At 29.7% G+C, this 15,310-nt stretch overlaps 1 long non-coding RNA gene across 1 annotated transcript in view; it reads left to right on the top strand.

The window, feature by feature from the left end:
- The first annotated feature begins 966 nt into the window (after positions 1-966).
- The window catches only part of LOC147071869 (uncharacterized), a 503,478-nt gene continuing 489,134 nt past the window's right edge, over positions 967-15,310 (top strand). Inside the window, exons 1-2 of the long non-coding RNA XR_015070642.1 lie at positions 967-1,531; positions 2,034-2,322. This is a non-coding gene — a long non-coding RNA (uncharacterized LOC147071869). The remainder of the gene's footprint in view (positions 1,532-2,033; positions 2,323-15,310) is intronic.

The raw sequence follows: 15,310 nt of genomic DNA, 5'->3' as shown, positions 1-15,310 counted from the left end.
TATAATATTCGGTTTGTGTAATTATGCGAAAACTATGTATGTAGGTATATAAATGCCGCCCCCTAAAAGTGTTTGGTATTTAATTGAACCCCGTGAAATGAAATGTTACTTATACCATTCAGGGCTCGAAATGCATCATAGCATACCGGAGCATGAAATCCCCGAGGTTATCGTTCCGCCCCGTGGAAAAAATAAATTGACCGTCTGAGCTAGGTAGGTCATAATATAACAAAAGCAATCAAATACACTTATTTTTATAGAATATTTATAAATTTAGACAAAGTAAATACTTACGTCAATATTTTCGGTAAATCGTTGAGCGCTCCGGTTCGTAAAATTTTCCATTTCGAGCATTGATTCTCAGTGGCACTGCAAATAATATGTAATTCAGAATATTGATTTCTTCGGCGAATGCTTCGCCTACCAGAGTGCAATTTGAGACAACCTAATCTATGATAATCCACATTTAAAGTGTTGCAATTAATCAATACATCGCTAAAACAACAAGAAGAATATTTAATATAATGTAAACCATTTTATTACTTTATAGAACGGCAAAATGAATAATATTTTATTCATATTGCATACAATTTAAAATAATTGTCACGAGATGGCAGTAGTAGTATCCAAATTTCCACAACCTCTTCAAAACAAACTCAACAACTTTTGAAAACTTCGCACGAAAGCATTTTGAAAAACTTTTCCGACGACGTTTGAAAACTTTAGAACAGTAAGAGATTTTTGTTCATCAAACGGCATAGGGGTGATTAGGAAAACATATTGAATTGATAGCTTTATAGACACTGTTTCTAATTTGTATATTGGCTATCGGATGGTTATTTCTTCGGTAGCTTGTTGCGTTTTGCAGCGTATGTCATCGTGTCTGGCAGCCAATGGAGGCGAAAATGAGCCGAGTTTGCGCATTCGCAGATTATTTTCCCGCCGCTGCGAGCAATAGAAAGACTTAGTACACATCTAAAATTAAAAGAGTCAACATCTCTTCCTTAAAATATTGTTTGCCAAGAGACATTCATAAAGTTGTTTGTAGTTTACGCGTGTGGTATGCATTGTGGACACAGCCCGAGATGTGACAGCGACACTAAAATAAACCATTTAATTTCAACGTACGTATTTATTATATAATTAATTTCGGGAAATCAAAGTGGAAACAAAGTTTTACCGAATCTTTGAAACGTTATCGAGTGAAGTTTTGTTTTTATTGTAATGTGATTTGTGGCGCAAAGTTGTAAAAATAATTTAGAATTAAGTTCACGAGCTTATAAAAAGTAGGGAAAACAAAAAAACCTAATTATAATTTATTGTAAGGACTGTATCAAATAGTCAAATATATTCTACGTAAACGTTTACCATTTAAAAGTGACAGTTATCAATATTATAACTAAATAATACAATTATACACAATTGGTAACAGTAATAAAACAATACGTAGGTATATACGTAAAAAAAAACTAAAGAAAATATAATTTTGCAACCATCAATGTTGCACATGTTGTGTTGTATATAAAAACATGTAAGTATTTAGGTATCTACTAATAATATAGTAATATGAAGCTATACATTGTAAAATATGGAAATATTATTAATTATATAGTTAAGGTACGTTTTTATAAATAAATCCTAGTATCGGACAACAAAATACGAAAAAAATATACTATAGACGGAGGAAGATACTGCAGATAGATGAAATTAAAATTTAGTTCCAATTAAAGTCAATTAGAATTACCTACAATATTAGTAATAAATTTGATCGATAATTTAAAAATGTTGATATGTAATACTTGGTTATCTTTTTTTATTAATAAATTAAAATTTCTTGAGAATACTTTATATAAGTATTTTTTTAAATATGTTGTAAATATCTAGTAACTATTATTGCAGGTAAAACAGATCTTATATTACTTTAAAATACTTATATAAATTTTGTTGAGACTTTGATGATAATATTCAAATAATTTAGAAATATTATTTAGGTGTAACATCATTGTAATATAAATTGTGTATAATTTTAATAGTTATATAACGACTTGGCAAATTGACGCACGATTATTAAATAAAACAAAACTGAGACGAAAATGTAAATTTAGTGAGTTGCTTTAAATTGATATAATATTGTGTTGTGAAATGATAATGTTTCTTGTGTGACGGCCAAGTGAGATGAATCAAAATAAACTTGCAAACAGTTTGTGTAAATTTTAAAATAAGATATTATTTTATACCGTGAAGTGAAAAAACTGTGCTAAAAAGTTATTGATCGGTGATTTTTTTTTCCGAGACGCATTCGGCAAATGCACAACTATATCGGTAAGTCTAAATTAATTTATATTTACTGACATCTTAAAATAATCATCGTTAGCACATTAAAACATAACAACTTTTTATTTTATGATCATAAAGATACTATGTATGTACATACTTAATCCACATACACAATTTATTAATCAATTAAATAATCAATTAAAAAAAATAATCAAATAAATAATGACCTGTATCTGTTTCGTCCACTTAAAAAGACACTGTCTAAAGCTAAAGCAATATAATAATTAATAATACAAAAAGGGTTTTTAAATGCTGTAAGTATCTAATAGTAATGAGTTTATTAAACAATACATCTGTAAACTTAAAGATTTTAGTTACAGGTTAGTTAAGGACATAATTTTAATGAAGGCAGTATATAACAAAAATGTATTTACTTTGGATCGTAAGACAAAGACGTATAAACAAATAATTGTTTTTTACGAGACAGAAAAAAACAAACGTTTTTTTTTCATTCTAAGAAACCTTATACAAAAATGTGTATCATTCCAATTCATTGCTTTGTCTTCTGTTTTTTCTATCTAAATTGATATGAATAAAAACCCTCGAACTTAATATATTCATTAAAAAAACTAAAATTAAAAAAGTACATTTTCCCATTTTCAAAAGATAATTATTTATACACAGCATTTATATTAATTTTCGTAATAGGACATTAGTTGAAATCAAAAAGAATGTCATATTTCTGTTTACCCCAATTTTGATTTTTATTCTTAAAAATAATTTTAGCAAGAACATATTGGTGATAATTTTGCATTATTGAATATTATTTGTAATCAAAGATGTTAAAGAAACCCTTCTTCGATAGAGATAGAGCCTAAATATATTGCAAACATTGTGCAAAAACGTCACATGGAATCTCGAATCTTCATATAAACTCTCAAATGAGAGATTATTCCTATATTTTTTGCCATACAAAAATAAAATTGTACTTTCGTAAAACTGGTAAATGCTTCAGTGATTTTTATAGAGAAACCATTGAAGGTTTCATCTACTCTAGAATAACACTCAACGTCATTATTTGTAACGAATTATTAACAATACTAAATACCAGCTGGATACGTTCTTAATTAAAAAAAAAAAACATGTTTTAGTTTTTCTAATTTTCTATGCCTGTCTCTTTACGTTGCATACAAAATTTTTTCTTCTAAAACCATCTGGATATTTTTCTCACATAGCGTAATTTTCTTACATAGTTATTTTATGTTAGTAATGTGTTACAATGACGGAGTTTTTTAGTTATTATAAACTGTATTGGTAGATTAGTTCATAACTATGATGTGCGAATGTAATCCATAGAATTTTCCCATAATATCATTCTACCATTATTGCATATTATGAGGGACAAAATAGTTACTGTAGTTTTTATATTATTGTATACATTGGTTGACATTTGTAGATAATAATATATTTATGACATTATAGACAACGTTTCCATCATCAGCTGTTTTATATGCCAGCACATTACGTGGGCAATAAAAATCACAATAATACACAATCACAATGATACACAACATTAATAAGTTAAATGTTAGGAAATCGGAATACAAATATTTGTGGAAAATCCATAACTGCTGACAAAATATAATGTTAGCATACAATTGTACACACACGCCTGATTCAGATGCAAATTATCTATGATATTATAATATCATATTGCTGTCGAAATACCGACATATTTTCCCTATTTCATGCGGAGAGATGAATAAATTATATTTAAACTCAAATAAAATTTAAAACTTTATCTTATATTAATTGCCATCAGAGAACAGATTATAAATATGGAACTGCGAAAACCAGTCTCTCTTTTAGTTTATGACTTAATGAGAGGCAAGCCATTAAACGCAAGAAGTCCCCTAAATGTCCTTAAACATCACCAATATTGAATGCGCGTTACGTTAACGTGACAAATTTAATGCATATTGTGTAAATGGATATTTGCCCTTTAATCAGCGTTTCGACAAAATATAGTTTTATTTCAATTATTAGTTTATTCCGTTATAACTCAAGAACTACTGAACTAATACGAATGAAAATTGCATGGTGAGACCAATTTAGTAGAGTTTCATCTCGATATCTTAAAAGGTTCTGAAGTTACCAGATCAAACTTCTCGAAAAACGCACTTGCAATAATTCAACATGACGTCGCTATAGGATTGGTTTCCCGAATATCCGTTTTTGTCAAAATCGACCTTTTAATGCAGAATATTTTTTTGTATCTAAACGGACTAGAACCATCCTTTTCTTTAAATTACTTTGTAATGGTAATGAATACATCATTCATATACTGTAAAAATAACTATTTAAATATATCCATGTATTTAAATATATAATTATGAAATTTGTTTTTCGTCTCCTGAACATTTGGTCTATTCGCGAAACCAATCCTACAGCGACGATGAGTAGATGAAGTGGTCAGATAGAAGCGGTGGAGTGGTGAGGTGAAGTGAGGTTCGACTAGAGTGGCGCCCGCCTATATCCAACCGTCGTATTTCTCATTGATTTGGAAAAAAATCGAATCGGTACCTATATTATATATCTGTCTACTTTCTTCGTATTTTTCGCGTACTAAGTCGAGGGCTATTGTTAGTATCTGTTCGGGTAAAACTACAGTATTTTTTTTGTCGAAAATGACCTTGAAAAAATCACCTGACAGCATTTTTTTCGCTTTACTTTGGGTAAAAGTGTGTCAGACTACTTCGTAGAAAATGTAGGAACTCGTTTCACTTTGGGTATATACATAAACATAACTTATTTTATCTGTTCTATTTAATTAATAAACTATAATATATTCGTAAGGAATATAGTTATATGTAGGTAGCTACGAATGCATTTAATTTGCCTTTATTTACGTTCAATTGAATCTCACAGGAACATTAATTCAAAAGTTTGTTTATTATAACAAGTGCTCTCATGCGAAGTTAATATTTTCTACTTCGGTACATAGTTTACCCGGATGGAAATGATAATTGCACATTTAAATGAATCATTCAAACACCAACAACTTTTATTTGGATAGTTTTCATATTGAATAGAATTATTCGAATATTTTATTAATATCAATGACTTTTATTTTAACTACCTAATATTGTTTATTGTTGAGTTAGATTAGGTTAGTAACCCAATCTATTGTGAAAACTATTCACATATTATGTATAAGTTATTGATAATAAATAACAGTATGTTTGAAATAAATGAACCATATTCAGAATAATATTTTCATTGTGCATTAATTGATTCGTACGCTTTATAATTGAATTATATATTTTTTAAAATAGTCGTATTTTTCTCTGTCTTTAAAGTATCGATCTTGTTGATTTACCATATTAGCTATTAGAGATAAGCTTTTAGCTAAATTATCATAGGTTTGATACGAAATTTCGTAAGACAATCGGGTCCATTCATTGGTCGGCCTATTGGTGGTGGTATGTAGCCAATGAAGTGTCGCTAGCGCTAACTTGCGGGTGAGTCAACATTGAAAGAGGCTAAGCACAGCGAAAAAATCAAACCTCATTGGCCTACGTCTTACTTACTTCGCCCTATTGTGCTCTAGTATTTGAGTACAATAGGGCAAGCACAAGGTTGCGCCACTTCTTTAGGTCCATCGATATGTCTCGCGTCGTGTAGCACCGCTACAGGTGAGGGAGGGTCAGCTACGGTGACAGAATCCTCGTGCCTGTGTCACAACTCACAAGGGTAGGGAGTATCGCACTCTCTGGCGGCATCCTGAACACATGTCCAAGCTACATGACTAATTCAATCACTGAAGGCTGATGATGGCTACCTCTACCGCAAGATAATAATAATTGATAGTATTTTTTTTATGGCTACCGTACGTTTATTACCAGCCGAGTAAATTTAAAATGGTACTATTTTTATTTTTAGATAACGGTCTTCTTCATTGGAATTAAACAGGAATTTTAATATTCGATGATTTTCACTTTTCAGCGTAATCTCGAAACAACAATAAAACTACGGGTTTATGAGGTTTTATGCGTTTTGGCAACCTTTCAATATGTTATTTTTAAAGCATTTTTCCAATTTTTAACGACATGACAATCTTTAAGGTTGACTGTAAATCAGTTTAACCCACATATTTAGCATATCTTGACAAGTCAGTCACCGAAAACATTCGATCGTAAAAAATGTAAATACGATAAAAAAAAGTCTTTGATCTATTCTTGTAACGATAACAATTTTATCAATTCTTTATAAATACTTTTAAAGAGATTAAACTGCTTGAATAAGAGGTAGCAATATGAACTTTTTCATTACAATATTTCATAGCAATGTCAATGTTTTTAATATACCCAAAATCATGTCATAATAACAATGGGTGAGCAGGGTAGAAGATGGGGAAAGTTAAAATTGGGACGTTTTACTGTGGTAGTATTTTTTCGAATTATTCTCTATTCCTTATTTAAGGGCCCACATGCCCAACGTAGGTAAACATGGAGATTTTATGGTATTTTCAGAGCATAACTCTGGATATTCCTTAAGCGTTGTAGATAATCTATTTATAAAACTTTGAAGCCTTATTATCCTTTATATTTATTTTAAACTTTTGATGACTGGATAACGTATTTTTATTACATAAAATAGTATTCTTTTAAACCTCTCGATCTGATGTTTTAGAATATAGTCATATTTCAGTACATCCATGTGCAGTGGTGTTAAGATTTTTTAGATTTATTATTTTTAAACGCATTTATAAAACCATTAGTAAAATTGTTGTTAACATTATTATTGTGAAATATTTACGATAAAAAATTATATTTTATAATCTCTGTGATCCCAAATTTGACAAGAATTAGGCATTTTATTATTAAAAAAATGAGCACGATTAACACATTTGAAGATAATTCTAAAGATACTGATTATAAGCTATGTCTTTGACCATTAAAATGAGATAAACATCCTACGAATAATGATTGTTTTATAATAATTATTAACCTCAGAATAAGGTAGTATTTTTTTGAAATACGCCATTTCTATTGGCATTTCCCAGTGCTTAAACTACAACATACGGACGTAGGCATAAATTTATAAACGATAAATGAAGTAGGGAGTAAGATCATGTTAACGCGCGTGTTTGAATATGACATTAGTAAATAATATTTCATAATGTTTACTTTCAAATATAAAAATATAATACTTATATAAATATATGTACATATATATTCTTTTTAACGCTACAACAGGCCTAGAGGCCCAATGATAGTAGTGTATTTAGTAATATAAGTGAAATAATCACAAATACCCAGGCTTTGAGAAAATCAGAGATAGTAAGAAAAATAATATGTGTTATTCCCAAAGACGTTGAATATATTTCCCTGTAATATATTATATAATATTATTGCTGAATGCAACCGTTTGACGGAAGTTTAACTTTTGTATGCAAAAAAGTGAAACCTGGACACTAATTAGAGTTTGTATGAAAGTTAGTAATAATTACTAGCGGTCATTTTTTGCATTTACTTTTTAACATTTCTCAATATCGCGCAATATTGGCTCAATATCGACACAAAAAGGTTTTCTTGAATATTTTTAGGCTTTACTACATTATTACTTTTCTATATTTTTTTTATTAACTTTTCTTTGTGCAGCTGGGGAATGCTTTATTGTTGAAAATGAAATCCTTGTTATCTCAAATAATTGTTTTTATTTTTGTTCTATTACTCTGCCTCTGCTTTTGGTTTCAGCACGATTATTTGAAGCAATACTAACTAATATAAAACCGTTATAATATAGACAAAACTGTAATAGATAATGCTAATAATACCCACCATACCAAGTGACATAGTGAGTGTGTATTGATATTCATGGGTTTATTTATTTATTTGATCATCCGTCACACGATAAGAAGAGGCTTATTAAAATTAAAAAAGTTAAAAAAAAAAAGCAAATCTATATTTTGGTTTATTTGCTGACACCTCAAATGATCATTTTAAACCTCTTTACGATGCTAATAAATTCCATCCGTTTCAGTGATGTCACCTTGGGCTACCATACAAGACTGACACAATTACAGTAGATAAAGGGAAATCACTAGTTTGTCAACATAAATCTAATAAGGTTTCATTATCATTATTTGCTACTTGTTTATATATAAAATGATAAAATGGCATAAAAACACGAATATTTTTATACATTCTTACAGCCTACAAGTCGTAATATTATCTTAATATCACTCCTTAATATCATATCTCTTTCTCACAATTGAGTCTATGTCTCTCTTTGTCGCATATAATTTTTGATGTTTAGTGGAACAAATTAACCTTGAAATTGCGCAGATTGCGATATCTTTTATTACCCACGAATTAGATGAAGATGCCAATGTAACGGGAGTATTAAACCAATTTTATCCAGTGTTTTATTTTATTTCATTTATATTTCAAACTGATGATGAATTAATTAATAATTATTAGAAAGGAGTAAATAAGTTTTTTCATCTAACTCAAAGTTTTAACTTTTATGTCGGTATCTTGTTACTTTATATAGAAACATTGCGCACGAGGATGGACTAAATTAATATTACCTAAAATAGAATCTGGTTGAAGAGAATATTATTAATCTCACAATGAATATAAATTGAATAACAATAATATTTCTCTTCCACAAAAGCGGATTAAATGCAAATATTAATCAATTCAAATATTGATAGTCAATACTGCGAATTTCAATGACGAATAATAATTATAATATAATATAAATATACCTACATACGTATACGATTGTATTTAAAAAAAAAAACAAGCTGAATTTTTGTAATATAATTAATTATCTAATGGATAGTGTATAAAAATATTTTATTCATTCGCAGACTGGCAAAGGACTTAATTATAAAGCTAAAATTATTATAAAAACTACGGCCCTAGATTTTCTTATACAACATAATTAGTTATGTGCCTATTTTAGTCATGTAAATGTATAATATTCTTACCTGTATAATGTAATATAAATATAATGTGATGCTTTGATTACATTATAATTATATTCCTATGATAGTATAGATATTGAACTGAAGCTTATAACATTTGATACAATATACAGTACCTACAGTTAGTACATAATTCTTATTAGAGTTTGAAATCTCGGAATTCCTCTAGATTTCTTGTTTTTGACTAGTTGTTTTTGTCAACTAAAGAAGAAGAAGTTAGTATATAAATAAAAGGATTGTTAAGATTGCGATACCTTGAAAAATATACATATTTATAAATTTTCATATTAATGTGGCACTTGTAGTCCAATGTTATCCGGGGACTCTGGGTTCGATGCCGAAGAGGTCAAAATACCTCACAATATTTCTCAAGTCTTGGTATTTTTGTGATTTTTGTGATACTACATTTCGCACACTGAGATATATAGGGTCATACTTGCAAATAACATGATCTTGGGTAGTTTGAGTTTGAATGTTAAACTACAATTTAATTAATTGCAGTAGACTGCTGAAGAATACGGCGGTCTAGCACAATAATTAAGATTATACAAAAAATGAAATATTTTTTAGGCAAAAGGGCCTCATGATAATGCCTCTATAAAGCTCTAAATTCAAATTTTAAATATAAAATAACCATGGACACAATTGTGTAGGAGGCCACTGCTTCCATGTAGCAGTTAATGCCATGTAGCATTATTTTTTTATATCGAACTGCATTCATAAGTCATTTTTGGGTTTTTATGCAGTTATGACCCTTATAGATCTCAGTGTGCGATTTATTAAGGCTCATGGCCTGTCGTAGTGTTAAAAATGATAAGAGTGATAGGTAATATAAATATATATTTTTTGTTTTTTATATAATTTTATTGCCATATACACGTTTTTACTTATCAGACAATACCATTTTCGAGCAAAATATCGTTTGTTTATGTAAAATTCCGATATTTAAAAAAAAATCAAATTCCATAAGTCCAGGATTTAAAATTCTGCCTGGAATGGGATATGGTGAAATCTGTATCTCTAAAGAAAAACGTCTAAAATTATCATAATTTAACACCAGATAACCAACAGTACAGAGACTAGGCTATTATGTTAATTCGTCTGCTTTTAGCAGTGCCAAGGTTGGCGACCAGCTGCCTGTCCCGTGGTAGTCGCATTAATTTCTCAACATCCTGAACGTTGAACCAATTTACTATGTTACCTAGCCAAGATAGACAGCTTTTATCCATCCTCTACAATATTTCCCTTCATGTTAATATTTTTCATCATGGAAAATTGAAGTAAGTTTGTAGGTTTCCTACGTTTGACGATGGCAATTGGTTATGGTTTTTAATAATCCTTACCTTCAGCATCTATATTAATATATAATATTTAATCAATAAATAATTTTCTTCAACCTGGAGCGGAGCTATCCTGCGCTCATATTAATTTTTTTACCATATTCGTTCCTGAGAAGTTCATATTTCCTCTACATAGTGTAGTTTGTATTAACGGCCCACATACTCAGCATATACGTCAAAATGGAGGTTTTATGCTATTTTCAAAGTATGATCCTGCACATTCCTTAAACGTTGTAGATAATCTATTTACATAATTTTGAAGCCTTATTATCCTTTATATTTATTTTAAACATTTGATGACTGCATAAAGTATTTTTATTACATAAAATAGTATTCTTTTAAACCTCTCGCTCTAATGTTTTAGAATATTGTCATATTTCAGTAAGTCCGTGTGAAGTGGTGTTAAGATTTTTTATATTTATTAATTTTTAAAAGCATTTATAAAACCGTTAGTAAAATTTATGTTGACATGATTATAGTGAAATATTTACAATAAAAAAATATTTTGATAATCTCTGTGATCCGAAATTTGACCAGAATTAGGCATTTTATTATTAAAAAAATGGGCAAAAAGATTTAGATTTAAAGATACTTTTTAAGATACTGATTATAAGCTATGTCTTTGACCATTCAAGTGTGATAAACAGTCTACGAATAATGTTTGCTTTATAATAATTATTGTCCTAAGAATGAGGTAGTATTTTTTTGAAATACGCCATTTCTATTGGCATTTCCCAGTGGCTAAGCTACAACATACGGCCGTAGCCATAAATTGACAAACGATTAATGAAGTAGGGAGTAAGATCATGTTAACGCGCGTGTTTGAACATGTACCTAACCGATTTTTTTTAAACGGTACATAATATAATAGTATAGTTTAGAATTTTTCCGTTGCCTAGGCAGCGAATTTATTATTGTCGGCCATTTGAAATTCCTTACGTAGGTAAACAAACGATTAAACGCCAGAGTGACAGTTAGTACTTTAAAAATAAAAATAACGAGAAACCATTTTATAATTTAGTAATATAAGTTAAAGTGTATAGAAATAAACCAACGGCATTCCAATAAGCGGTCCATTTTCTTGAGTGTGTAATTTAACAAGATAATGAAGAGTTAGTCAAAGAATCTAGTTTATCACAAGTTTTGTTTTGTTACGCCAACGCGCACCTAACCTAACGCGCACAAGTACACACACAGATTTTTATATTAATGAGGAATGATTGTTAGATTTTCATATTATATATTATTTCAGAACATATCGCTGCCTCAGTACAAGGGTACACTATTTCACAATAATAATTAATATACTCCGTTGATATTCGTGTTGATGTCATACAAACGTATCTGAAATATTATAGTAAAATATTTTTTTTACAGAAATAGTGCAGCCTTGACCAAAAACTTGAACTGATTCTTCATATTTTGTAATTAATAAGTCAAAACAGACACTTTGTCAAATAGTAAACCCTTGTACTGAAGCAGCGATATATTGAAAAAAAAATACAACATGTTTCCATCATTGCGACTGACCATTTTTCACAAGCAAACATTCTGCTGTTTGACCACCACAAGGGCTATAGTATATTATTTAAAGTTAAAGTAGATACAGAAAACAGCCAATGGTTCATTGAAGTAAAAAAAATGACGTGGCATATTATTTGTGAATAAATAAAAATATAAAATAAGATTTCAAAAATGCTCCCAGTTGAAGATGACTGATGTAAGTAATGGCGTGGCGAGTGAGAAAATAAAAAAAATCCCTGTGAAAAAACATAATTGGGTCATCTAGATGTATTTTTAACTAATTAGAACAGTTAAGTTAACCAGTCGTCGACAAGACGATGAAAATAAATTTATAAAATGCACATGTAATACCAGTGACGTCCCGTGGGGGTAGGCAGATTGAGCGTCGCTCGGGGACGGCGGCAAATCGAGGAGAATCATTAAATAAATATATATAGGAATAGGTATAGAAACTTAGTAATAACTTCTTCTTTCCATTAAAAAATTCAGCTCACTGGTTGGAAATAAAATGTATTATTAGCATAAAAGGTTTAACAAGACTGTTTTTTTAATTTTTTTCGTCGGGTTCGCGATGTCTAGTTTACTTCCGTTATATTTGGACATCACTCCTTCATGACCAGCAATGACAGGTGCAGATTTGCGAATTATATTTGAATTATAGGTAGGTACATACTTAGGTACCTAATTAATTTATCCAAACATTTTTGTCAGTCATTCGCTAGTTTTGAAAGTTGTCAGGTATATTTTTAAGTATATTTGAAACCGTGGACTCACAATATTGTCTATTGAAGTAGAGATGACATTTAAATTTGATTTTATGGTATATAGGTATTTTGTTATTAATGTATTTCTTAGATATTGAAGTCATGAAAGGATAATAAAAATACTGTATAATAAGGTGGCATTTTGAAGCTGCCTAGGGACGGCATTTTGTCTAGGGACGCCACTGTGTAATTTTATTATAAGAATACAATCATTATGAATAAAAAATATATAATGATATATTATTTTAGAGTCGCTGTGAGAATTTTAGGCGCCAACAAACATAAAAACAAGTGAATTAATATTTTCCCCCGTGTCAGAACAATTCAATTAAATTACTACGTTGTTTTATGGCAGTGGTATTTAAAGTGTGCGTTTAGGAATACCGCAGGCGGTTTGTGTAATTAAATTAAATAACTTCTGACAATCTTTGTACAATGTGGTGATACACGATCAGAATGACATAATATCTCATTGTTGCACCGGTTTGTGACCTCATATTACGCTTCCTCTTGCGATATAAAAATTGTTTTTTAATAGTACCTGCCTGTCTAACTTTAGCAAACGTAGTGTCAAAAATAATTTCAAGGAGATAAATTATTATTATGAAGAAGTTTGTATGGATTCGAGATCTGACAGAAATTAAGGTAGACGCAGTGACGTCCCGTGTATATTGGTTTACTTTGATGGGCAGGTTTCGTGCAGGCAAACCTTACAAACCGGGTTAAACCAAAACCGGTTAACCGGTTTTTAAAATATTCGAAAACCGGGTGATTTTAATCGGTTAATCAATTGAATTGTTAGTAGTTAGTACAAAAGGAAATATCAATAGAATTTTGTCAAATAAAATATCGGAAACTACAAACTGCGACAGAAATATTGACAAAAAATAAAAAAAATATATACTTATATTTTTTTATTGCTTACCTCTAAACAAATTATAAATTTAGTCATGGAGTAATTGTCATTCGATAAAGCTAATGATAAAACGAGCCTTTTGAAAATACAGGTAAGAATGATCTCATCGAAAACGTCCATTTAAACTCACCTCACACAAGTGGAATAAATCAATATCCAAAGCGATTTTGTTAAATATTACTATTGTTTTAGCAGTTTGATTTACCAAAATGGCAGGCTAGCACCGCACTAGAAGAATAGACAACTTATGTTGATGTAGATCCCACCAGTGAGGGCGCCATGTGCTAACATTTATCATTCAATATTTTTATACCGGAATGAGCTTAGTTCTAAATTCGAACATCCGATGATTTGTGGTGGTATATTTTAAAATATGGAATACACATGTCAATACTACCGACATTGACACTAAGTATAAGTTGAATAAAATAGGCATCCGAATCTGACTATTAGATTAGGTATAGTACGTAACTACGTAAGTACCTAAGCATATGAAACTTATCATATTCAAGTATGTAAAAAGTGAATATTATACAAGTTTTCTGGTGTAGTTATAAAATAATAACGACTCTTCCTCTATCTAATAATAATACTTAACGTATATTTAATGTTCCATTATTACAAGTTACAAGACAATTTTAGATGGGCGTCGCTGTCAATATTAATAAATAATTTATATGGAAGTGTCACAAAGGCGCGAATCGCATCCTCAATTTGAGGTATTGTCATTGATTGGTAAAGTAGTGTCAACTCAATAAAATTTATGTGCCAGTCGGTCGCGTGTTCATTTCCTCAGTGGCGTAAATATCTTTTCAATATGGTTGTTTATTATTAAAGAGAACGTGTTATTTTATAACGTTATGTACTATAAATAGCCAACATAATTTTGCAACGGTTAATTTGGTATCGATTTGATTAAGCATAACGCATTATTTGAGTTTTAAAATAAAATATTTTTATGTGTATTAAAAATGTTCACATAATCTTCATATTATGTGCTAGTGGAAAAAAAATCTATTTTTATGTACAGTATAACCCATATTTTACGTTTTTTAAGGGACTGAAGAAAAACAACCTAATTGGAGGGAAAATGTAAAAGGGGGGTATTGAAAAAAAGAACATTTAAATTTCATGTTTCTAAAAAAATAACGTTTTATTAAAAAACAACATTCAATTTAAATTTTTATTGATTTTTTTTTTATTTTTTATTAAAAAAATCATGTAAGTATATTAGTTTGTTGCATTTTTGTTTTTTTGATATGTAATTCTCTTTTAAGACTATATAAACATTTAAAAGTGTCATCTTGTATATCAGCAAAGCTTGTAAAGTAGGTTTTTAAACCCTCGATGAACCTCATTGCTTCTTCTTTTGTTGGAATATCAACCTCTTCAATCATTGTCAAGCAGGCGTAACTCGCATATTTTGAATATTTCCGACGTAAATCGCGGGAAAGAAAAACGTAAATGCGGGTATTAAATGTTCTGAAATACA

The sequence above is a fragment of the Rhyacophila brunnea genome, unplaced genomic scaffold, assembly GCF_057557595.1.
Source record: "Rhyacophila brunnea isolate RB1 unplaced genomic scaffold, BYU_Rbru_1.0 scaffold_2, whole genome shotgun sequence".
NCBI classification, from domain to species: domain Eukaryota; kingdom Metazoa; phylum Arthropoda; class Insecta; order Trichoptera; family Rhyacophilidae; genus Rhyacophila; species Rhyacophila brunnea.
Note: the sequence above shows the minus strand (reverse complement) of the source record. Positions and strands in the feature narration are given on the sequence as shown.